Raw genomic sequence first — 27395 nt, 5'->3', positions numbered from 1 at the left:
TTGTTTCAGTTTTTGTAAATCTGGAGACTCATTTTGATCCACAAACCAATTTAATGAGGCCTTAAGACATAAAACAAAAAAATGAGAATTGTAAATAACACATTTTCAAATAAATACATACAAGTATACCCCACAGGGCTCCCAGAACATCAGACTGGTAACAATTTTATCTGTCAAGGTGGCACAGAACACCTTCTGTCACATGGAAGGAAAGTAATCTGTAAAACTATGTCATTCAAAAACAGTATCAAAACACCTTAATGATCGGCAAGGCAGCCCCAGAGGTACGAGACTTACAAAGGATGGCTGTGAAATTAAAAAAAAATCTCAATAACAAAAGCACAAGGAGAATAAAAAAAATTTTATGTACATTTTTATAATCTGCCGCCTTTCTGGGCAATTGCTGCTTAAATACACACTGTCATAAATTACATGACTGCCAGATGCCAATGTCTACTGCAATGTTAGTAACATTCTGCTTAAACATTTGCTTGTTCTCAGAAGCATTTCCTCTTCATACCTGACATATTCATCAACTTACTATCTTTCTCACCTCCCTCCCCCTCAAGTATGCAGAAATACTGGAGAACTATCAACACTTTTGATGGTTCTTACTGCATCTTATTGAAATGATAGTATTTTTGAACTGCTCAAATGCTACTTTGATTTGTTTGAATGTATGTTATAATTGACTCTCTTCCACCTCTGCTGTAGTGATCAGTGCTCATCTATTTTACAGGTCTCCAACAGCACTTTCCTGTATAATTACAAATACATCCAAAATAACATCTCTTTGTTTGCTTACACTATATAAATGAAAGTCTGTCATACACATAATGAAGTGCACACAGTTGTCACTGCCTGAGATGCTTCCATTATAAACTCAACAAAGCAGCAGGAACATTACAGCAGTTATAATATCAGCTCAGTAATCACCACTACCATTTGTAGCAAGAAATTTGGTAGTCTGGGAAAAAAACAAATTAGATTTCTATAAAATAATTCACATATTTCATTGTGATTTTATTATTTATTAACACTTTTAATAATTTCCTCACCTAACTTCCTGCCAATGATCTTATTCTTTTTTAGCAATGATCACAGAATGGCTTGGATTGGAAAGGACCTCAAAGATCATCTAGTTCCAACCTCCCTGCTGTGGGCAGAGGCACCTTCCACTGGACCAGGTTGCTCAGAGCCCCGTCCAACCTCACCTTGAAGAGATGGACATGAAACTCTATGAATCTGAAGATATGTCAGACCATTGAAAAATAAATAAGGACTTTTTCCAAGCTGCAGTCAGCTGCATCATTTGCTTGTCTGCAAAGCTCCCTTGTGTAACACCTCTTACCAGAGTCTGAGATGGAAACAAAAAATACCTGACAGGACGTTAAAGATGCTACAAATTAGATACTAATTTACTCATCCAATTACAAATTAGGCAGTGTGAAAGACTATTTATAAAGAATTTTCCACAAAATTTGAAAAAATTGTTCTGATGAGGAAATGATTGTTTAAGCACAGCTCAGTCTACTGTACCAGCTATGGAATGTCAGTCATCTAAGACTCATAATCTGGAAGAGGAGGAGAGAGAAGGTCATACTCTTCCAATCTACTTGCAACATAAGAAAGACAGAAAATAAAATGGCAGGGCTTTAGGCTCAGTTGAAAAAGGAGGAGCTGAAACAGTCTAGCAGTAACCTGTATTGGTGCTCTGTGTCTTCACATTTATATTCACAACCTGAAGTAAACTAAATCATCACTGATAACAGTTACAGCTTCAACGGAGATGGGAGAAATGGAAAAACCCTGAACTGCCTAGGTCAAACAACCCAAACTTCTTGATAAGATCAATACAAGCAAATAGCAGCTTTGGAATATCAAGAAACACCAACTTTTATATGCAAGACACAAAAGTGCAGAGAGTACATTCAGAATAACAAAATTTGATTTGGGAAGGAAGACTCAATAATGTGCCACAAAACACCAGATGAACATGGGCACCTCACACAACAGTAGTCAAAACCTAAAAAGCTTACTGTAGACCAAGAATGGTCCAGGAACTGGAATTATTTTGCTTTCAAATAGGAAGTTATAAAGGAATATAAAGCAAGGAAAGTTAATGAAAAACACAATGTAGCAACAGCAGAATCAGCATTTAACTACACTTAAAAACCCCCCAAAACCAACCCAGACTTCAATTTACCCGAAGTACAACTGAGATAAATAGTCAAGGACTATGCTTGTCCCCTTCATTAATTTGTTTCAATCAAAAGTCAGTCTTTTCAAGTAGGCATGCCTTAGTTCAAACGAGAATGAACTCGGAAAATCTTAATGTCATGCGATAGGCAGAAGGTCACACTTGATGATCACAGTTGTCCCTTCTGACCTATTAATCTATGAATGAATGTTACATTAACATCTTTGAAGGCGGCATTTTATTTATTAATACTGAGAGTATTCTGCATGAAATAAAACTAAAGCAATGTGTCATAATATGGCATTTGACTTGAAAAGGACAAAGCAGAAAACCCAACTATCATTACTTTGTCACATACAGAAATGCTTAAAACTGTAGCCATGAAATATTTTCATTATTTTTTCTGCTTAAGTCATTGAGTCAATAAATGATTTATTGGTCTTTTGAATCCTGAAATAAATATCTACATTTGAGATACACTCCCATTAACTACCAAAGGAGAATCTGAAGACCATCAATATTTGGCACTGGTGAAAACAGAAAATTTGGTAAAGCACAATCCAAAAGAGATCTGAGATCGTGCAAGCAATGTGTAAGCTTCACTTCTCTTTGCATTAGTACTAGAAATAATGATAATTTTTATGGTACATTTTTTAGTTTCAAGATTAATACTGCTTATAAAAGAAGTTCAATATTACTCCCTGATGTATTACTATTCTGCCAGTGTACAGCTGCCAACAGTAGTTAAATCTGATTAAAGCCCCCTGCTGAGTTAATCAATCTGATAATGTCAGACATTATTAAGGAAGCATACATGATACGGTCACACTGTCTATTATCAGCGGCATGTACACCAGTGCCTTTGTCTTCACAGAGCACTGAAGCTATTTAAAACAGATAAGCATAAAAAGGATAAAAGGCATTATAAACTTTCAGTCTCAAGCATTTGTATGCTAATTCCTCATAAAATACAGCTATTTAATACAAGATACCTTTATTTATTTTATGGGTTTGGGGAATAACCAAAAACCTGAAAATTTTAGAGCAATCAAGTGCAGCTTAAGAACACTTTCCATCATTCTGAACAATGCAAACACATTTCTGTGTAAGTCAGTCTTTTTGTATTAGAATAAATTCATTTTACAGAAGCTGTTGTCTCAGTTTGAGCTATATTTATTCACAAAAAACACAGGTCTTCCAAACACTACATGCTACTTGACCTACTCAGAAGTCAGCAGACATTACTTCACTGCTGTCATTACACTAATACACCCTAATGCTGAAATCATTTGCGTTTCAAAGGGAGCTGCTTCTTTTCTGTTTACATTGCATTGAAACGCAAAGCCGTATCTATTTACATTGAGCGGCATTAGGGCTCTGGATTTCAGCGCTATCAGCAGGAGTATCTATCATTAGCTCTAATGCTAATCAGCTCCTCAACAGATGAAGGTGTAACACCTGACCCAGCAAAGTCTCTGTGCAAAGCACGTCAAACACTGCAGAGGACAGAAGGACGCCTGGTGTTGTTTCAGAACAACACGCAGCACACGTGCAAGGGACACGGAGGAAAATAAGGGCAAAAGAAATGTGGCCAATGAAACACAAATCGCAACTCTAAGGGATCAGTAACTATAGTCAGCATAAAAGACGGGCTGAGACAAACTCCTCTCCAAGGACTGGTGGAAAAGCAATTTCTACAGTGGCTTAGGATCCAAGAAAAGTTGGAGGGTGATCCAAATTCTACCTACAGATGATTTCCTAGGAACCCCGTGCTAGAGTCCCAGATAAATATATGTTACAAAATCCGTTTGACTGTTCCTGACTTGGTGCAGCACTGTAACATCAGTTATCCACTCCATGCTGCTATCTCTTTTATTGACAACCCCTATCAAGCTGATGTTCATTCCAGAATGAAAAAATCAGTAGCTTACACATGAGAATCATAAATGTAAGCCAGACCTACATCTTCTATCCAAGAAACAGACTGCCTAAGTTGTTATTTGTTATGGTCAGTGGTTTTTTCTGGTTGTTTTTTGATTTTAGGTTTTGGGTTTGTTTTTTTTTTTTTGGGGGGGGGGGGGCAGGGGATGGACTGACACAAACTACTACACCACAAACCTGAAGACCTGAATATGTAGTTTGGTAAAAATTCTACATAGTATCTTTCTACCCCTCTAGAAGAAGAAATTCTTTAAACTGTTGTGTAATGTACGTGCAGTAGTATGTGTATTTGGTGGATCCAATTTAAATCCATAGCTTGTCTAGGAAGAAGAGCTCAGTTTTGATCCAGGGTGACACAGTCTCTACAGACCACACTGGAATAGACCCATATGTTTATGAATATGAGGCGCTTCTCATAACTGCAAATCAAAAAAAAAAGAATTGAACAGCATAATATTTCTTTTTCCACTACTTTTTCTTTTACAAGGTTTTTGTGCCCCACGTTTGTTTCCTAATATTTAGCAGGACTTTAATTAAAGTATTTTCCTCCCATTTAAGAATTAAAGAGAAATAAACCAAATTGCTGCTTAATTGATGGATTAACTCTAGTTCAAGAACTGAGATGAAACAGATATTTCCAGTTACAACTGTCAGATAAAGGCTAGAGCATGAGATTATTGAAAAACTGCAACTTATGTTCATTCAAGGACATCTAACCCTTTGCACACTGTCTTTTAAAAGAAAAGGCAGATTTAGCCAAAGTTACTTCTTTGAAGAATAGTAACAAAATTTTCAAAACTTGCTACAATTTAAAAAGAAACAGAAGTGAACCAGTTTTTTAGTTTTATAGAGAATCCTATTTTTTCTCTCCTGCCCTCACAACAAGCAAAAGCTCCAAACTGGAGATCAATTGGTAAAAACAGGAAACAGACAGTGCCAGTAAGCAACAGCTTATTATGGGTTTGTGCTTCAGGGCTGAGTTCCCATGGGCATTCTCTAATGTCTAATATGGGTTGTATTTGCATATTAATATTCCCACAGGGCAAAAGAATCTTCTTTATTAGTCATCTGATTTTCAGGAACTTCATATGAATTCAGTGTCTCTGAAACCTCTTTCCTTCTGTCAGCATTGGCTGAAATCTGGCCACTGAGGGTAGGGGACAGTCCTGAGAAGGAAGAAGTAGCAGAAGGGATTGATACACATACACAGGTAAACTGCATGTCACAAGAACACTTACCTAAAAGCACGTCATCTGAGCAAGACAATAAAAATTCACACCTCTACACAGATTAAAAGTAGGCACAGAAATCTGGAATTGAGAAAACTACTAAGTTTAACACCAATAAAACTGTCCCACTTACAATAAAGAGACTTAAATAGCAAGCATAAACTAAAATTCCAATTTTCTTAATAATAATAATAAACACCTTGCTCTCTCATCTTCCTTCTCCAGAATGTACCAGCCCCCACAATATAACACAGTTTTGTTTTGATTCTTGTTCTATCTTTAAATGTGGTCTATGCTAACATCATATCACTGTATGACTTGGAAGGTGAATATTAATTCAATATACCTGACAGCTAAACTATCAACAACTGTAGGTTTGCACATATGCTCAGACACAGTGGAAGTATGCTCTTAATCCCAGACAAGCTTTTAGGAAAGTATGAGAATTGTGACAGAGGGCACTTTTATCTCCTTGGCTACAGCATACTAAAAGGTATGTCATTTACTTGTTGATCCAGAAAGATACTGCACTGTCTTCTTGTCAAAAAGATAGCTGAAGAACCTGGGGAGTAATCACAGTTCTGCAGGAATTAATATCCTCCCATCCTTTGACCAAAGAAATCTTGAATCTTGCCTGAATCTCGTCAGGCACTTCACTGACAGTCAACGACTTTACCAGGAACCAGCCCTGAGACTACAGCCCCTCACACCTTTTCTTAAAATTACTGCCTGCAAAACAACAGCTCTATCAGATGTCTGAAGGCTGAAGTTCAAAGACGAACTCCATATCACTTAAAGAACACCAGTCAGCTCACTGTCCTCCCACAGCACCTGGTATTTGGCAGCCTGAGGCACAGAGCAGGAGGGAAAGTATCATGAAAATTGTCTGCTCTAGCTCTTGCCAAAACAGCAGATCCCTTAATATTGGAGGTACTTCCGAAACTCAGATCCTTCTTAATATTAAACATATTCCTAAACAGGGACTTCTGCCTATCCAAAGGAAGTCAAAAAGTGGGTTTTGACCCTTTGTGCTGCTTGTGAGCTTATTCACTGGAGAAACTGTTGGAAGAAATTGGCTCTCCTGTTTTCCAGACGATCCGTTGAATATGTGATGAAAGGGAACATGTTGCCCCCTGGCCACTGGCACACGAAAGGAATAGCTACAAGGATTACAAGTGGGCTTTGGGCCATATGGTGTGTAGGCTTATTGTAGGAATTTAGCATTTCTTAGACTCCTACTTTCCTGTCAAACTGGTTGAAATTAGCCACTGAGCTTCCTCTCTGAAGACTTCGGAAACAACACGGCGATTGTATAATTTTTTGCCATTGAAAAACCAGATTTAAAAATTACATAAAAATAATATAAAAACTAGATATCTGTTCATCATAAAGGAAAGAAGAAGTAGTAGCTATAGGAGGTGCTTTCACAAACTAGGCCATTTATTGGAAGCTGTAGCTTTGATAAATGTGAGCTTAGCATTACAGAAATGAGTATATATTACAGCATACAAGCTTACTGCTATGAAGGTTTAAAATAGAGTTCAGAAGCTAAGCCAGTTTAAATACATAGTAGTACTCCATTATCCTTCCAGAGAATGGTACAGAGTACATATGACTGTCATACAAAAACATAATCTTATTTGCTATTTAGCTATTTCTAGAAACCAAATATTATGTTAGGATGTCTGCAAATATTACAAATGGTGTTTTGTGAATGAAACAATATATCAAGTAAAATAATACAGTATTGAGGTCTATACCTGATAAAAGGCTTCTAGCCTCCAGACAGTCATACCAGAAATGAATTTATTTTAAATGTATAATGACTATATGTACTCAATATGTTCATGTTTTATTGATACTCAGTCTGGAGAGGATATAAATTGTAAATTGGGATTGTAGACCAATCCCAGTTTAGGGATTGAGCAGAGTCTGGTGCGGAGGTGGGGGCATTAAACATGGCACAGTTCCTCATCCACTGATGCCAACAGCACAGGCTTGACAGTTCATTTTAATTGAAAAAGTTTCATGTAGCACTCAGCTTAACAAAGTTATCTATTCATCTGTACTAGTGCTCTGAATTATTTTAATGGACCTTCAATTGTCTACCAAAATATCTTCCCACCCCATCAAAAGGTGAAGTTCAACTCCACAGACCTTAGAATCAAGCTTGTTTTGGCTTTAACAGGGGTCTTGCAATATTCCCTAATCCTCTGCATCCCCCATGGTGAAGGGAGATAGTCAAACCATCAATTCATTCAGAGTACAAAAGGTGTGTACTGGCTGGACACCGACATTCTGGCCTCTACTGGAACACACACAGGCACAACTTTACAGCTATGAACATGAATAATTTCTGGAGCATGCTATGGCCTTATGCAATTGTTTAAGACCAACCTGGCAACTGAAGATTCCTTGATTAATGTAGGATGTGCAGCATGTATGTACTTGTTGTAGGCAGCTTATAGATGCCAGGCATAAAGAATACTCCCCTTTGAACAGAGTTTGGCCAAAAAAAAACCCAAACAAACAAAAAAAAAAACCCAACCACAACACCAACCACAAAACAAAGAAAAAAAACCCCACAAACCTAACAAAGGGAAAAAAAAAAACCCCAAAGAAAATGAAACTATCCTGAAAATAAACACATATAAATAGAGGCATACATCAACATGAGGGACAGCACAGATCAATTGACATTCATTATATCATTGCCTATTATTGATTGTTGGGAGATGCTCAGGAGAAAAAACTGTCATACAGCGGGAAGGAAAGTGGACAGTGATTTAACATCAAACACACATGTAGTTTAATTATACCAGGGAAGACCATATCATGTCCAGACTTGTAAGCACCAAAGCAGCAGACCTGACTTGCTATCTGTGTGGTATCCCAGAGAGGCTTTGAGGGAAACAGGTGCCCACGGTTCCTAAGAGTGCTGACAGTGGAGGAAGGGTTGGGAGAAATCAGGAAGCAAGTTTTATGAGTTAGGCTGAAGCTTTGGGCTCATTTTGTATGCTCTGGAGTGTATTGATCAGAGCATAGTGAAGAAACTGGTTTACAGAAGAGCTCAAATTTTTTTTGAGAGGGATAATTTCTGGACTGAATAGAGTTGATACTGGTACAGAAGTCATGGGGCAAGGGACCAAGGGGGAATAATCAATCCATATACAACCTTTTGGGATATGGAAGAAGCCAAGCTTGCCATGTGTACATGCAGCATTTCTCTTTAAATTTATGTGAAAATAACCCTAAAAGAATGTTAGGATTCTTCCATAGACTGTGATCAAATCAGTTCCTGAAAGTAGTAATAATATAGTCTCTCTCAAAGAAAAGAAGGTTTATTTCTTTATAAATATTTCTTCTTATACTACATTATATTATCACTGACTGATCTGGTTTAGGTTAGGGGAAAGGCTGGTATGGCAGACATAATATTTACCATGTTCCAACCATATTCAAGGGCTTGGTGAACCCTGAAACAAAAGTGACAAAGAAAACCAGAAATCTGCGAGGAAAAACAAGTAAGAAATACAGTGGATAGAAATGGTCTATTTCTCTCCCTTCACACATTTAAATAAAGAAACATCCAACAACATCTTGATTATTGGACATCATGATACAGAAAGGTATGTTAGGAATCAAGTACAATCAATCAGAATTCCACTTAGGACTGAAGGTGACTGAAGAGTGGAAAAGACTCCAAGATGATGAATCATGAACTGCAACTCAGACAAAAACGAGACAACTCAAAAAAAAAAAGAGACATGCCTATAACTGAGGCAATAAAGAAAAAAAAAAATCAAAACAGGCAGGCAGAATCAGCCAAAGACACTTGTCCTTATGTCAAGCACAGACACAGAGAAGAACAAATGTTATTAGAATACTTTAATTTATTGACCATGGCTTTTAACTACAGAGCATTCATCATAATTATCAGAGTCAAATAAGCCCTTTCTCACCACATGAAATGAATAGAGAGTTTGATTTTGCAATAGTAAATACAAGTGTAAATTTCTTTCAAAGCACAACTACAAGAAAATTAGGCTCAATGAAATTAAGAAATTAACAAGAGATTCACACACTCTACATGGAGTAAATAATTAAAGAAATAAAATCAGGAACACTGACACTGGGGCTATGTAACTAGCACTGGTTATTTCAGGCACACAAAGTTTAATAATTGCCTGAGTGAGTTTTTGGTCCACACACAGCGAGAGGACAAATATGCTGAGTGATGGTCAATAGCTCAAATTCAATTTTAACCTGTGGTAAAAAAAGTGACAAGATTGATAGTAATGTGCCATCCATTCTCATCAGTCACACTTAGTCCTCAGACTTCTATAATCCACAAATCCTGCTATACAATCAAAGAGAGAGAACTGCTTAATTATTTATTAAAACTGACACCATCAATTACGATCCCATAGAAAAAGTGACCAAGCAGCCATTTAAAGAATTAGAGTGTACATTTTGGTAACTTTTGACCAGGTTAACAACCACTCTGGTTTGGGACTGGGTTGGAAGCTCTTATGTGTTTTATGCCTGGAAAGTTAAATTTGAAAAAGCATCACTTTCTGCCAGTACAAAGTGAAGTCTTGTATTTCTGGCCAACAAAATCCTCCAATAATTCCTTTTCCTTTTTTTCCCTCCCCTCCCCCATATCACCTTTTGAGAGAATCTGACAAGCTTACAGAGGCATACCTAAAGCAACAGCCTTAGAATAGTGTTTCCACATTGGAAGGCCAGCAACAGTGACCATCATCAATGCCAAAAGCCCCAGAAAAATAAATGGGGTACAGGTGCTATACTTTGGCAACCAGCAGGACTCATACACCAAACTTCTGACTCATAAACCAAGCCACATGCCTTGCTTTGGTACAAGCAAGGCATGATGTTGCCTTTTTCCATTTCAGCACATGAAGCCCCTTTCAATTTATACATGATTTTAATGACATCTCTACCACCTTTTAACATTAGTGTTATTAAGTTCATGTTTTAAGAGATGTGAATAGCTATACTACTGCTGAGCAGAAATTCCAAAATACTAACACAACACTGTATTCAGAAGAGTGGGTTACATTCCCAAAACATCCTGTCTAGACAATTATGCAAAACCATGGCCCACACTGAGGTATTTCCCAGCATAACTTGGTGGCCCTTGCTCTGAGTAAATACAGCCCAAACACAGCTATGAAAGTCACTCTTTCAATAGCACCCAGCAGCAATGGGGAAACCTGGAAGCAATCTAATAGAAAAATTATATATATCCCCTCATACATATGCCCAGCATGGAAAGGTGCCTAGATTCATGCAGTTTCTGTTTGGGACGGTTTATAAGACAAAGACTGCACCTATAACAGTAAATTAAACATGCCAGCACTGTCTGCTGGCACTAAGGCCAGCTGGCTCAGAACAGCCTGTCCATACTCCCTCATCCTTCAAAGTATACAACTGTTGGACAGGAATCTCCTTCAGTCTCCCTTCTCCCAAGGCATGCTCAGAATTTGTTCAGGAGAACACTGGTGGATGATGTGCAAAGCCTTGCCAGATGGCTCCAATAAGTTAGTAGTATTAATTAACAACAGTCCAAAAATGCATTCAGGAGTTGATCATTTTATCCATATAAACCCAAGTGACACATCCAGAGGGCCCATCTTCCCCTTGTAACAAGAAAGGGAAGAACATGAACAAATAAACAAAGAGAGGTAACTAAAGTGTCTAGAACAAACCACGAAGCACCACAAGGGATGGACACCTTGTTACCAAAAATATGAAATAGTTAGTTTTCCTAGTACTTAGGAATAAAGAACAGAAGCTATCACAGCAAGAAAGATGCTCTCAGCTTCAAGTACTCAAAATATTTTTGTTTGTCTTAATGCTATTGCTATTTTAGGTAATTACCATTACAAGGAGTACTTTTCCCAAATTCTTGCCACTTATAACCCAGTTAAGTCCCCATGAATACACTCAGTTTTCTCCCTAATTTTCAACATTTATTGTCAACAAGATTACATGGTTAGCATAATCTCTTTTAGTTTCTGTGGTATGAAAAGGCCACTGCTATGTCACATGCTCTATTACTGGCATTTTTAATGATGAACAGGTTCACTAACCACAAGGTGTAAATAAAGTTTTTGCTTAAACATATGACAATTTACAACATGAATGTTTATACAAGAACAAACTGGCTGCAGAGGTGCTCTTGTTAAATTTATCCTCTGGATTGGTTACTTAAAATTGGATAACAATTTAGAAACTATTTTCAAAAGGGTTTTCAGCAATATTTATTTCTTACATGAGGAATCATGTGGCTGTTTAGGAAGGAAAGCCTCTTTTTTAAACACTACTTGGATCATCAGCAGCAGGACATCCCTCTCCTACTGTTCCCCTTACCTAAAACAATGTTAAAGTTTCTCTGCCTGCTCTTTAATTACTAAACTGTAATTAAATAATAAAATTCCAACTGTAATAATAAAATTATTGGAGCAAGCCACTCAAAGTCAGAAGCATTAACTCTTAAGGCTTCAATTTAAGAGAAGCAAAGCTTCACAGTATGGAATGGACCAAATTGTCCACAAATGAAATTAAAATGGTTTATAAAGTTAATGGACTGCAAGGAACAACTAGGGGTTTTTTTTACATATATATATTTGATCAAATTGAAGCAAGAAAAACAAAACCCACCAAAATGATGCAACACCTGTATTCCAGTTTGATCAACATACTTAGGCTTAAGGCAAAAATCTTCAAAGAGTCTCTTTGAGATTTGAGGTTAGGTTTTGGTTTGGGGCCTTTTAAAACAAAAAGTTCTGAAACAGAAGAAACATTGCTAAAAAAAAACCCCACATGTTCATAAATTTTTTAATTTTATTCCTAAACTTCATAAACTTGAAATTTCAACACCAAATTACATGTATATGATCTTGACCCATATGCTCTTATTCGACAGAGTTCCAGATTATTTGTCAAGCAACAAATCATCATATAAATTTTTTTTAATGCGGTCTATATGCTGAAATAATGTCTCCCAACCTTTTTGCTACACAACCCTCAGATAAATTCTTCTTTTGTGAAAGATGCTTCTATTTTCCATCTCAGGAAAGCCACTTTTGCCTTTCAAGAGTCAACTTCTGAAATTTAGTAAATTTGAAACTTAGTGTATGTGACATGAGTGCAACGAGCCAATACAGGTCCAGACTTTTTATTAGTGTATTCAATGCTCGTTCTTCATGTAACCTACTCAGTGCTCAGTGTGTCATCAGCAAGGCCTTTTTTTGAGGATTGAATGCCACTGTAAGGCAATTAAAGTTTAAGCGTATAATTTGCTTCTTTTTTTGGTTGATATATTTAGTTACTGCTTTTAGAAGAAAATGAAAGAACCAAAATGTTTACTGCTCTGATATAAAAGAATATTTTTGAGTAATAAGTGTAGGGGTTATTTAAACTATTTACACCCATCCTGGCATTCCAGGGAGAGAGTGCTAGTGCAGACAGGGATCCTCCTTCATGCAGAGCAGGAGCCACACCACTGCTAATAACAGAGGCTTGGCAACTCTGCAGGATGGCTCTGAGGTTAAGTGCTGATCGATCTCTTCCTGTATTTGGGGTTGGATGTGTCTGAGTATGTGAAACGGGTTATAAGTTTAGGAGGGATTTCAGCTGCATCTATTTAGAAAGTCTTAAGGTGCTGGCTGGCTCTTGTTTTTCATTCAAAAGAACATGGAATAAATCCAAAGGAGTCCAGTAACTTTCAAATGTGTAAAAAACCCCCCAACTAAATTGTTCAGTGTAAAGAAGAGTTCTTCAAGACTGTATATACACTTCAGTAAAACAAGCAAGTGGAAGCACTTAACAGTATTAAACTTCGCTGTTATTAAAAGACAACAGTCAGCCAATTTTATTTATAAGAAGTCTAAATATAAAACAGTTCAATCCAGTTGATAAAAGTAGTTGCATGCTGCTCAAATGAAGTGGTTCTGTAAAATTTTTAATCAAAGATTTAATTAGTGAATTTAAATGTCAGGCCAAAAATTAACTCATTTCAAAAAGGGCAAAAGTTGTGCACATCCCTTTCATGGCTTCTCTTAAGTTCAACCTTTAGTTTCAATCAGTCATCTGCAAACACAAGCCATATTCTAATCCAAAAAGAAACACTGCATCTGGTTTATTAAGCTATAACAAAAGCAAAGTTCACAATGAACATGTTTATATGTTATATAAAGGTAAACTCACAGAATGTGAAGCAACCATCACACATTGTCTGTTTTTAAACTGCATCTCACCTTCATTGCTTCAGCCCACAAAAAAGGATAGAAACTGAAACTTAGGTTCTATTAATGACCAGCTCAAAAAAATGCTGGACTATTTACGCTTTTCAACAAGAAAAAGGAAACAAGCAACCCAACCCCAAAAACAACGAACAAGTTACAATTTAATTATCACAGAATTCCAGAAACAGCAGAGGTTCACAAGGTCCTATGGCCCAAACTCCCACCTTAAGTAGGGCCACCTCCAGCCAGTTGCCCAGCACTGTGTCCAGACTTTTTTTGAGTATCTCTGAGGATGGAGACTCCACAACCTCCCTGCATGAGCTATGGCAATGCCTGGTCCACCTCACAGTAAAAAAAAAGTGTTTTCTGATGTTCAGACAGAGCCTCCTGTGTTTCACTTGGTGCTTGTTGCTTCTTTCCCTGTCACTGGGCACATCTGAAAAGAGCCTGGCTTCACCTTCTTTACTCCTTCTTGCTATTTCTACTTCACTTGCCTAAGATATCCCTGAATATTCTGTTCTCTAGAGAATTTCATTTTATAGAAGCTGTACAGCAGATGCCATCAAAAATGATGTTGTACAACATATGTTTATCCTGCCTCCAAAAATATCTTTTGGGTTAAAGTAGATTTCCTGTCCAACAAAATCACTGAAACCAATAAAATTTGAAGAGGTGAAGAAGTTAGCTACAATTATTTGATACTTCCCCAACACACTACTTCATTTTTGGACTTTCTGGGGTTTTTTTCTTCAGGAAGAACTAAGGAATAAAGAAGCAAAATGGACACCTAGCTGAAGGCTTGCCTATGTATAAACTTTCACTGGTCAAGAAAAACACATAATTTAAGACTATTTTTGGCTGAAATGGTCAAAAAGTTGAAAGAACATTTAGAAACACGGTTTCCATTGATTCAGTTTAAACATCAATAGACTTAATATAACCCTAAGACAGAAACTAAAGAATTAAAATCTGGACACATTTTAATTAAAATCAGTTTAAAACTAATTCAACCAATTCATCAACTTTTGCAGCCTGCATATTTAGAAAAAGTTGATGATTCAAATCACTGTCTCAGGGGTATGAAAGAACACACAGCAGAAGCTGGAAGAGTGTAAGGCTTGCAAGCCAACTGTTTTGCTAAAGGGTGAGTGAAATGGTGGGCAAAATTAATCTGCAAACTCAGTGGAAATTTTAGGACTGAATGGTATTTACTCTTGAAAAACAGATACTAAACCACTGTCTCTCCACATATAAGGAGAAAATGTATCTTTTTCTATTTAATGGACAAGCATTTTTTGTTTCTTTTTGGTTTTATTTTTTGTTTTAAAGCTTGCCTCCAATAAATTCAGCAAAGTAAGACTGAAGAGCAGTAACAGCAAATCTTATGCAATTGAGTCTTCACCCCATTACTTATCACACTGCACTGCTATTTCCAATTCCATTTTGTGTCAATCGATACACAGCCAGAAAGAATGCCTATTTTGTAGCCTTTGTAATTGCTACAATATAAATGCTGAAGTTACTTACCTATATCTTTGATAATCATCTGATTAAACATTTTATTGTTCAAAAACAATTGTCTTTCTGCCAGATATTTTTTCCTCTTTTCATATTTGCATTAAGCAAGCTCTAATCAGTTTGGTAGTTTGTACAACATGCAGCATTCACCACACTTCTTCAACACATCCATTTATCCCAGGAAAAAAAAATCCTTTCATGTATTTTTTTCTTAATAACTCAGTGTAAATGGCTACTAAAATCTGACATTATCAGTGCCCCTTATGATAAGAAAAATGAAAGCATATCCTGAAGTAAATTAATAACCCAGCTAGACAGCTTCTGTAGTTGGACAGTCTCGCATCACTGTGCTGCTTACTAATCATGCCCGCGTGTTTTCTCTTTGAAACATTCTTCTGTTGCTGAGCTATAATAAACAAACCATCTATGGGTGATTATGCCACTGCACTAACAATTATGAGTTGGCCCTTTTCCATTTTGCTTGTTAAAATCTGCATTAGTCATGTGGAAAGCTACTAAGCCATACAGACTCTAAAAATGCTACAGGAACGTATGGAAGTGTTTAGGACTGAAAACAAGCCATTTAAGCACTTATGTTTCTTAGCCACAGGACTATAACGCATATGAAATAACAGAATTAACAAACAAGTGGTCTCTTGCCAGTTAAGTAATAAACTGTCCTCCTACAAAGTAATGATATGCAACCAGCTTAGCCTTGAATTTATGAATTGTCATTAAAAAAATCATTCCCTTGACATAAATCACTAAGGCAAGTTTTGTTTTACTTCTTAAAGTCTTGAAAGTAACAATTCTATAATTTTACTGTGTTTTGTGCAAATTCTTGGCATATTTATAATATAGTCTGTCTAGTAGAGATACATCAGTTATTAATTTAGTCCAGAAATTCTATCAAATTAACATCCTAAATAACTAAAAAAAACCCCAAGCAAACAGAACCCACCTACTTCACTGGAATATTAGCAACAAAAAAATTGCTAAACATAGATTGCAAGTTTTCATGTGAATTCGGAAAAAGTCAGTTTGACAGTGCAGAAAAGAACAGCAATGCTAGTATAAAGATATATACAGCTGTATCAAAATTAACTAAGAGTTCTCAAGGCTAAGAAACTCCTACAGCCAATAATTTTCAAACAGCACAGGATGAAAAAACAAATCCTCCCAAGGGGTAGCAGGTGGAATGAAGTGCATGCATTCTACTCAACAGAAATCTTTTGAAATTCACAGTAAAACCTTGATCTTGAAGACCCTAGGATGAAAGGGGTTATGTAAATTGAATAAAGTCAGTCCCAGTTTTTGGGACAGCCCCATTGCTTTCTGGGATATAGAACTGCATTGTTGCATACAGCTGATCATCTCCTTAAAAAAGCTGTGAAGCTACCAGGAATACCAAAAAACCCAACCTTCTAATTTATAGCAATATTTGCATATTTCTGCACTGTTCCTTTGGGTGCTGAGCTGCTTGCAATTCCCCAAGCCCAGAGGGAAAAAAATTGAAGTTACCTTTAAAACCACCATGAGATACGTAGAGCACAGAATAACCCCTAGAAGTCACAAGTCCTGGTACAAACTGTGAACGCCTCAGGTGCTCCAGTCAGGTCAGGTCACAGTGCATAGGCAGTCATATATATGGTAACAGTACAACTGCTACAAGCAACCAGCCACATAGAAGAATTAGGATGTGTTGACAAGAGGAACTCAAGTTAAAAGTATTTCCCTTCAACCCACACATAGGGGGAGGAGGAACCCGCTCCTTGTAAGTCCTGTAAATACTCAGCATGTCTTTACTACCGCGTCCATTAGTGGTATTTCTACATAGCGATGACCTCATTCTTTAGCACAGTGAATAAACATGAGAGGCAAAAAAATAAAGTATTTTGGTTGTGTATTTATCAGCATTTGGGCTCATTTAAATACTACTTGAATAATAATTATCTTTCTCAGCTGAGCACAGCATCAGGTTGGCAGACTGTGCTTCACTTCTTCTCAAAGTGACAATTAACCTTGATATCAGTCTGCAAAGTGCTCTGTACTGGCAGCAGAATAAAATTATCATTATCATATAAATCATAAAGATTCTACTGAAACTGAGATAGCTGTCATCCCTCAGCTATTTGCGTTCAGTAAGGAGCAAGCAGGTTGTTGTAGAACATCTTCAGAATGCATCATCCTACAGCCACCACATTGTGGCTTTTGAGGCCGCATTTGTAGCTACCTGAAAATGCCAGCCCCAGATGTATGCCAAAAGAGTCATGATTAATATACATTATTAATTAAATATCACTTAGGAAGGTTTGTGATGCAGAAGGCCATTACACTTAAATCATGAATTTAAATCTGATTTACACCACAGTAATTCCAGACACAAATGAGATTTTTGAGTTGATTATGTGATGCCTATCAGCTAGACAGTATTACACAGCAATGATACTTGTTATCACCTGACCTTATTCTTCAAAGTCTGCAGCTTACAAACAACAACAACAAAAAACAAACAAACAAAAAAAAACCCCAAAAAAAACCAAAATAGACCTCTTGCACTGATACTTAATCACTGTGTTGATAGATTGTTGAGGAATGTACTCAGACAGCTAGAATTGTAGAAGTCACGTCCACAACAGCCCATTGAAATCCCATACTAAGTAAATTCATCTTCCCTTCTAGGCAGCCTGGACATGCAGGGAAGGAAGGAGATTGAGTTGTCTTCTCTAAAAATTTCCCACCTTCAAACATGTAATGACAAGCGACTGTGAAAATGTTTACAGCCATTTTTGATATGACACTTCATTTTTGTAATGTGCACACTGTGTGTCAAAGTGTTTTACTGTTCTTGCTGCTACCAACAGGACATTGCTGTGAATAAGACATGGCAGTGAAGCAGCCCTCTTTTAGAAAGTTTTATAGACTGACAGGTCTTATTTTATGTGTAACAGAGCACAAATAAACAAACAGCCAATTATGAGGAAGGGCACCTTGGATGTTGGGTTTTCACCCCCACTACAGCCAAGTATTTCTCTGAGCCAAACTACAGCAGATCTCATACAAGTACCTCAGGAAAGGGAGACAAAGAACCTGCTCTTTGTACCTGAGGCACAAAGTGACTCCAGGGATTGTTTTTGGCAGGCAATGTGGCAGATTGTATGCAGGAGATACAAGAAGCCACGGCTCTGTTTCTGACCCAGCCAGCAGTATGAGTTCTCTGAGAGGTGCAGTGCCAAGAAGTGCACTCCCATGAAGCATTTTGACTGAGCAAACCCAAGTGTGTCCCATGATCCCTGCTGCAGAAAAAGGAACATGCTCCACTGTAACATGGAGCAAGGCTAACTTTTCTCCTGTAATCAAAAGCCAGACACTCTTCCAAGAAAGGTTTCAGTCATGAATGCCCTGCCTTTCAAGCTATCCAACAAAATCTGAAATAATGGGAAGGTCCATTTTCACACTAGAGTCTTTCTCAAAATTCCTGTGGAACGCTCAAGCCCAGTTAACTCCAGCCAACAGTTTAACCTAGAATGCTTAATGAATCCCATCCATGGTTACTTCATGCTGCAGCAAAACCTGGCACTGAGTTTACTGCAGTGACTCTTAAACCAATATTCCTACAAATCCAACCTGGCTGCAAGCCCCGAATTTGGAAGGTTTTTTAAAATCCCTGGTTTGCAACCCTAAACGCCACAGCTATGAGCTTAGTAATCAATTATTTATATCAACAAATCTGAAACTGCATACTAGGCAGACATCTAATTTTTCAGTCTTAAACTTCTCTGAAAATTAAATGCATTACATTCCATCTATCTTCTCTGGTAGGGTTCTAACATGCCTAATTTTGTATGCAATACATATATTTATCCCATTTAGGCTATCTAAGATAGCAAATAATGAGACTGTACAGAATTTTAAAATTCTCTGGATTCCATCTATGGTAAAATGACCATGCAGTTGACACCAGTTATCCCAAGCATACTTTAATTATCTTTAAAAAATATGTATCTATTTAGCTCAGAAGCATAAAATTCTAAATACTGCTTTCTTATGTGTAAACAGACTAATCATAAAGTACTGTAATAACACACTTAAAAATAAAAGCCACTTTAGAATTAAAACAACTTAAAGAGTAAAATCCGGTTTGTTACCATAGATTTTCTACATTACCCATAGAATTATGATATATGCAGAAGATACTGCAGTTCTGTCATAGAAAGAATAGAATTTACTTCGACAATTTTAAAATTATAATAAAAAGGATAAAAATCTCTATTAGATTTATGATGTGAGTATTCAGTGGTGCTTACTCTCAGTACCTCCTAAACGAAAGTTAAATCAAACATCAGCTAATCTAGCAGAAATAAAAAGTCCTCCTACCCCAAAAACCAATGTGTACTAAAAATGAGGCAATCATTTTGAAAGAATGGAATTATTCACTATTTTTTCCCTGCATAATAACACTGTTTTCTGATAAAGAAATTTTACTATGAAGTCACTGCTGAATTTTATACAAAAAGACTGCCTACAGCAAGATAATCCAGAACAAATACCTTTAAAAGCTTTAAAATTCTTAGAGGCTATGCTAAACTCCAAATTCTATAAAAGTTACAGTAAGACATAAATAATTTAAAAACCCAATACAACAACACCCAAACCAGAAAAGACCTTTAGAAATTTAAGATTTAAGTTGTCAGCTATGTCGTTACTCTAAGAGTAATTGCTGTAACTGTGTACAGCTTATTCTTCAAATGTAACTCAATCTACTTAACTGAACACAAACCCTTGTATTTCAGTCTTACTTACAGAATCACCATCTTGGCCTCCACAATATTTACAACATTAAAAGGCTACAAGTGTCATGAAAGCATATTATCACTCACCTATATCCTTCTCTAGGCACAGTATGCATCTCCAGTTAACAAAGGCCACATAAATATGGCTTTTGTGCCAAGCAGACAGTAAATTAGGTATTTGACTACACATTTCTCCCTAAAAAACCCCAGAATGTTAACATTAATCAGAGGAAACTTCAGATTCTGGCATAAATTTGACTATCACATAAAAGGTAATATTTAAAATACATAATGCCTTACCACACAAACACGAGCTGCCATATGTGAGGCACTGCTAAGCATGGTTTCTATTAAGCCAATACACAGTAACTGGCTTCTTTCCAAGCAACATGGAAGTATTTAAAAACCCTGTTTAATCCAATTCCACAGCCTTGAAACAAAAATAAATTAAAGTGTTGCAAGAACTGTTAAAATGAAAAATTAAAGGCATGTAAATAAGTGAAAAAAAATTGTCAGAGAAAATGAAAACAAAGATTATTTCAAGTAGATATCTTAATTGTAATTAGTAACATTTGGCATGTTTACATGATTCAAAGCTGCAGCCAATTAGATACCCCAAAAAGCTTGTAACAAAGCTGCAAATGTGTAAGTACAGCATAAATAAGTTTTATTGCTCACCAAGAAAACAGCATCCAGATCAATTTCATAGTTTGTTTCCAAAGTATTGCAAAGCATGCTCTGTTACTAGTTCATGACTTCTCAGTCCTAAACTGCAGCTTTTCTGCCAGGAGATTTTGGAAAACAATTTCATTAAATTCAATCTCTTAATTGTTAATCTCCACACTTTCCATATATATCAAGAGCAAAAGAAAAATTACAGCATTGCCTTAAATTGTCACGACTATGCAAAACCCAAAACAAAATCAGCAACAACAAAAAGCCAAAACAAACAAACAAAGAATACCCCCCCCAAAGTTAATAGCTGCTAAAAAGCTGTACAATTGTGGTATTGGAACTGATTTTTTTTTTAAATACATTTCCAAAGGGAGTAGATTTAAGTACTACAGGGAAAGGAAGAATTCAAATTCTCCTCAAATGTGGTTTACTGAAGACAACAGTATTAGGCAGTTAAGAGATTGTGCCATTTACTGAAGGAAACAAATACTTCATTATGCTGTCAGTCCCAACCAACAGACAAAATATCTTCCATTTCCCTCATTTATTCAATAATGAGTAAATTACTAAAGGGTAATGAGCTGCTGATAAAAGCATGTTTTTTACATGATTATCATGAAATGCCAGTGCCTGCTTGTTCAGTGCAGTAGTACCTAATACAGACTTTCAAATAATTCTCCTCTATCAAATTTCTGTAAAGAAATTGACCCTTACATAGTTTTCATACTAGAAATTAGTTTACATGTAGCAGGGGAAAAAAAGAAAAACCCCACAAAAATAACTAACTATATATAAAATCTACCCATTCAGGTATTTCTTTGCAAAGTCTTCTAGCAATGATATCTCAGTCAAGGTGGTTTTGCTTCCCTTGCTGGCAAGCAATGATTGTTTATTTAATGCACTTCTTTTAGGGGTTGGGGGGAAGGGTTTTTGTGTGTGTGTGTGCATTTTATGATGGCTTTAGTGAGATTACAAAAACATGCATATAAAATACCAGTTTTATAATGAAATCAAATTCTGGCTCATAGGAAAAACAAAAAAACAAACCAAAAAATCTCCCACCCTAAACCAACACCTTTGTTTAGCTATTTAGGAGAAGGCAAAAGAAATGTCTATGAAAGGTGTTCTGAAAAATTCTGGAGCTGAAAGCATTGGAGACTGCTCTTGTACACTGTAGGAGACTGACTTACAAAGACCAGCTGTAACTCAATATGAAACTGCTGGAAAAGAATTTCTCTGTTCAGAATTCCCCACACTAAAAGCATCAAAGTGTTTCGTTTTACACTTGTTACAGTTCTTCACACCACCTTCCCCAAGTTACAATTGAAACCAGAGATTTAGTTATCTTCTACACAGAGCACATTGCAAATATCAAGGAACCCTCCCATATCCATCACAGGCTGCTTTTTGAGCATTCTTCTGCCCTTTCCTGCTTCAAGGAACGAGTGATCTTCCTGACCCCTCCTTATGCCCCAGCCTCATTTTCCTGCTTCAGCTGTGCCATGGGATGTGCTCTGGCATCTCCCTGACCTTCCAGATCTGCACTCACAGGGTGCAGGCTGAAGTACTCTTATTCTTCTCTAACACTAGTTTCTCTTTTCTTCTCCTCCTGGGAGAGAAGTTGTCATCATTCAAAAACTGGGAGAACTGGCAGAAATCATGTGGAGGTATTGTTAAGCTGGGAGGTATTAATGGGTGTTGTCAGACAGTTCCTTACATCGTCATCGCTGAGTGAAGTTGCCAGACCTGGCAGGCAGCCAGAGGCAGGTTCCCTTTACTGCCTTTCTTTCTTTTATTTCCTCTCCTGCCTTCATGAAGGTTGCTAACATTTCAAGCCACCAATGGCGACAACACATCCTGAAGCTTTTGAGTGTTGCATGTAACCAATCCTAAAAATCACCCCACAACCACAAGCAACAATGCAATCAAGCAGATATTGAAAACTTAGTTTATTCAACAACAAAAAAAAAGTTCAGTGCCCTCTAATAATTTTTCATATCATAGATTTTCAAAGATATCAGATCACTAAAAAAACCAGCTATATTTTTGATGGTCTTCCAAATACACTACATCTTGACACATGGAAGACCCATGAAAAGAAACATCTGTGTTATTTTTAAAAAACAGATGCTTTGTAAACAATATGACATTGAAAGGTCATTTTTACAGTGAAAATAAACAGATATTTTTAAAGAAATGTTTTAATATAGTTACATACTTCAGAGCTTAAAGCATGAGCTATGGTTCTGCGCTGTCTAAAAGAAAATAAGTAAAGCAATGAAAAGTATAATTACATATTAAAAAGGAACCTCACCCAAGCTACTTCAAGGTACCAAGGTAATACAATATAAAAACCTCACCAGTTAAAAAACCCAGCAATCTAATTCAAGTGACAAAATACAGTATGATTTCTATTATAAAATATAATCTCAGTGTGATTGTTAACTTTCATATCTTTGGGACATGTTTCTTGCTGCTTTTGAAGCAGAAAGGGACTCAAAAGTAAAACATAAAGCTGTTGCAATGAGTACTGAAATCTTTCACCCATCCTTAGCCTCGGTTGTTGATACATCATGGATTCAAAACCAACAGGATCCTGCACTCTAGTATAAACCACTTTCGTGCTTATCTTTTTGACTAAGTTTTGCTATTTGCTGTAAATTCTAAAGAGACCAAACTAAGGTATATACAAAGTTCTGTGTCATATGTTCTCATGAAGGTGACTAGCAGCGGATGAAAATAAGTCTATACAGGCAGACCGTAAACTCCATGAGTAACACAATGGGAAGGGAGCCTGAATTCAGGCTGGAAATGTTTGCAAAGAAAAACGTTCAGAGAAAGCATTTCTTACTCCACTTTTTCATCCTGCTCACACATTAGCATCACATGAGTCACAGCCGTGTGCCTGTGGCAACAGACTGATTCCTCCCCAAGTCAAACAATCAAAATCACTGAGCACAATTGCAGGGTAGATACTTGCTGTACCTGCTGCTCCAGGTCCCTCCACTTCTCTCCCTCTGCATTTTAGAGCAAGGCTGACCACCTTCTCTCTCGCAGTCCTTCCCTGATATTGTGCTCCCTTTTGTTTTCTGCTCCTGACACTTGTGCCATCCCTTTAGCTTTAAAGGAGCGCTAGGTAGGAGTATAAACATGGTCCCAAGAACAGTAACTCAAATTGTTGGAATTCACATAATCCCATGGAGTTGTGAAGATGAGTGGCTCAACATTTCAGCAAAAACAGAGTCAAAGCAGTATTAAACAGAAATGTTGGACTCCATACAGTCACTAATAGTACAAGAGATATCCACGAGGCACACTGACCTCTCTCCCTAAGTCAAACTGAAAATGTTGCCTTTCCACTTGGCTCTTCTCAACATCATCCCAAAGAGAACTGTTTTAAGTATTATCAGTGTGATTCGTTTTCAAAAGCAAAATACTAGAATCACATATGCTGGTTGCTTATCAATTTTGCAGACAGTATAAAAAGCAAGGAATTAATGTAATGATTCCAAACAAATGGAAGAGATAAGACTACACACAGGATTTTAAACTTATTGTTTTAGAATGAGTCATTCTGCCCACTAAGCTGCACAGTCCTTAACAGTGTATTTCTGAGCCCCAAGCATCACCTACATTGCTAGAGGGTAAAAGAAATGAAATGTAAAGAACGTAATAGGAATTGCAGTAAATAAACAGAAAAGAGAAGAATGATAAAAAGCACACCAGAGAACAACAAAAGAAAACATGAAGGGGAAGATAGGTAAGATTGGTTACTTAATAGGAAAATTTTGAGCAGTTGCTCCAAGTGGCGTCCACAGAGAGCTGCTATTCACTTCATGCTGGCTCTCCTTGTTTCCAGCTGCTAAGTTCACATTGAAAGAAGCTAAAAATACATGAAATACTTTCCAAATATTATTTTCCCATGTAAGCAATTGGTATAAGTTGTCACAGAGAAGTTGTCCTCTTGCCAGTGAGAAGGGAAATACTACACAAGAAGTTGCATTCTATGAAATCATTTGTCTCATGCACAATGCAGCTGAAAATATGGGGAAGATTGAAAAGGCATTATTTTAGCTACAAGTATTTCCAACTGTTCCTCCCTTTCAGTAAGGCAATATAGGAAAATGACACTTAAATATGAGGATCTTATCACCTGTGAGAAAAGCTATACTCTGCACTACTCAGGAGCATAATATGTGTGCCATTTCTAGCAATCAAGCTTTGATATTTCAATGAGAGGAAAAAAAAGACAGGAGTGGCAAATGTCTACAATTTAGGTATACCATCTCCTGACAAACTCAAATTTCACAATGCTGCAGATTTAAAACATAAATGGTACTGCTTTGAATTCAGGACTGTCCTTGCCAGTAAATTCAGCTTATTACAAAAGTAAAATAGGGGAAGGGATGGGACAACACATACTGAAAACCATCCAGTTCTTTCTGTTAAATGTGAAGTATAACAGGCTTTTTTATGACATGCCTTCCTCCAAAAATAGCAATGATTACACTGCTCACCTCCCACACCGCACAGCCCCCTCCCCAGCTTGGCTTTTTTACATGTCGAACATTATACAGTCTCAGTCCTGAGGAAGGAGCCAAAGTTTGTGGAGCCAAGAGGACTCACTCCATTGCCCAGTACCCAAACTACAGAAAAGGAAGTAGGGAGGCAGGCGACTCTAATTTCTTATAGTATTAAATCTTTTAAAGCCAAAGTGACAGATTTTGTAGGAACTCTGAAACCCACAGCTTTCCACAGTTTTGGAAAGATGCTGCAAGTCCCAGCAGTGATAATCCGCCGATTCCAAGGCACATTTGTGAGCAAGACTTTTTTGTCTTCCAAACAAACACAAAGATTTTACAGTCTATTCTCTTCACAAGGATGAGGCAGGGGAAATGTTAAGATCACAGCTGCTGCAGCAGTGGAAGCTGCAGCTGCCTTGGAGCTTGTAGTGACTGTGTAGCCTGCCATGCAATTGAGGGATGCTACTGTGCTACAGATACTGTTCCATTTGGGGCTTTTTTCATGAATGGAAGAAACCTGAAGCTTTGGCCTGCTGTAGTTAATGAAAAGTCTTGCAAATTATTTTGCAATACTCTACCTAAGTTCCAATTCAGCTCAACAGCTTTTCTATCAGATCTTCCTAAGCAGCTATTTAAGATAGCTGTATTCTTGAATAATACTTCCTTCACACCTCCTATGACATTTAGTTTTCAGAATTATCACATTCCTATTGCCCAGTCATTATTTATTTTATATATGAAGGAGTACATACAGTGAAAGTAAGATGGAATCACAACCATTTCAAGCAACCTACATCTGGAATGAACTTACCTTTATGAAATATGGTTAAGCTTTTTAATAGAAAAAGCTAACATGTCTTTTAACAATGACCTAAATTTCACTAAAACTAAGAAAGGATCTATCAGTACTTTAAGATATACTGTACAATAGCTCAGCTTTCCTCATTATTCTAAAGAATCATGCCTGGCTGATGTATTTATTTTGTAACATTTAACTATAACAGAAGATAGATGAAGTTCAAATGAAAACACTGTTTAGACTATGTCAACAAAGCATAAACTAAATGAAGTGATTCTGCATTGACTATAAAAACATATTTGCTAATATTAAAGTTACTAATGGTTATCTATCAATCTATTACAACATGAAGTAATTCTGCATCTTAAGAACTGCATTAAAGCAGCAGACACATGAAGTTAGATGTGATTTTGCAAAACAGCATCATGGAGTGCACTTTATTGCTGTTTTATCATTAGTGTAAATAATTCAACAAACCCATGAAACCTCCTGATTACTTGGTTTTTTTTTGTAAATTGCAAGTCACTAAAGGGCTTTCCACTCAGACAGTCAATGCTTACTTTACACTTGCTAGCAAAAAAAAAATCAAATATAATAGTATCTTGTACACTGAAACAAGTGCTTTGTTATAAAGAGAAGGCTTCAGAAAACCAGAAAAAAATGACACTGCTGTAAAAACCTGTAAGCCTTTTACTCTCAGTTCAAAGACTTAACCATTCTTCTACAACAGACTGAAGTTTCATATTCATCTCAGCAAATCAATCCGCTAATAGGCATCAGTCATCAACACCGAAGTAAAATCTGCCACATGAAACAGCTTTGATGTGATTGAAGACTCACACATAGTCGTAAGTATGACAGAACAGCTTAGCTATTAAAATGTTTTATCCAGCAAAAAACTGTTCATCCTAATTGACTGAAATACTCTTTGAATGCTATTATTGCAAGGCTACTTCACTAAGCAGCGCCTTGGCACATAGCCACTTGACTTATATCTTGAGATCCAGCACAACCACATCAAATCTTGTTAGAGTATTTTCTTACACACACTTTTGTCAAGAGACCAAAACAATAAAGCTGACTGTCATTTTTACAACCAGTTGCTTAGTTAATTCGATACCGAAACATACTGGGATTCATTATAAACGCTGCATGCAATCAGCCATTTCTATCAATCTTTCTTTTTAGTTCAGTAACAGAATGAAACCTACTAACCACATCAGTTGAGATGGGTTGACAGGACTGGGTGGAAGCTATTCTTCTGCACTGAGCCCAACCCCTCACCATGAGAGGTGCAGTAGCAGGGACTTCTTTAAACAGCAATGCACAGCCCTGGCCCAGCTCCAACACTGACCATATGTCACAAGCTGACAGATAAGAAGCCCGAGACAGCCATCTGAAAACAACTGTACACAGCCCCAGCCACCAGACAGTGAGGGTTTCA

General features: G+C 37.0%; 1 protein-coding gene across 2 annotated transcripts in view; it reads right to left on the bottom strand.

The window, feature by feature from the left end:
* Nucleotides 1-27395, bottom strand: part of LOC129129369 (ubiquitin-conjugating enzyme E2 E2) — a 201358-nt gene that overhangs the window by 160163 nt on the left and 13800 nt on the right. The gene's annotated exons all lie outside the window — the stretch shown is intronic.

The sequence above is a fragment of the Agelaius phoeniceus genome, chromosome 1, assembly GCF_051311805.1.
Source record: "Agelaius phoeniceus isolate bAgePho1 chromosome 1, bAgePho1.hap1, whole genome shotgun sequence".
Taxonomy (NCBI): domain Eukaryota; kingdom Metazoa; phylum Chordata; class Aves; order Passeriformes; family Icteridae; genus Agelaius; species Agelaius phoeniceus.
Note: the sequence above shows the minus strand (reverse complement) of the source record. Positions and strands in the feature narration are given on the sequence as shown.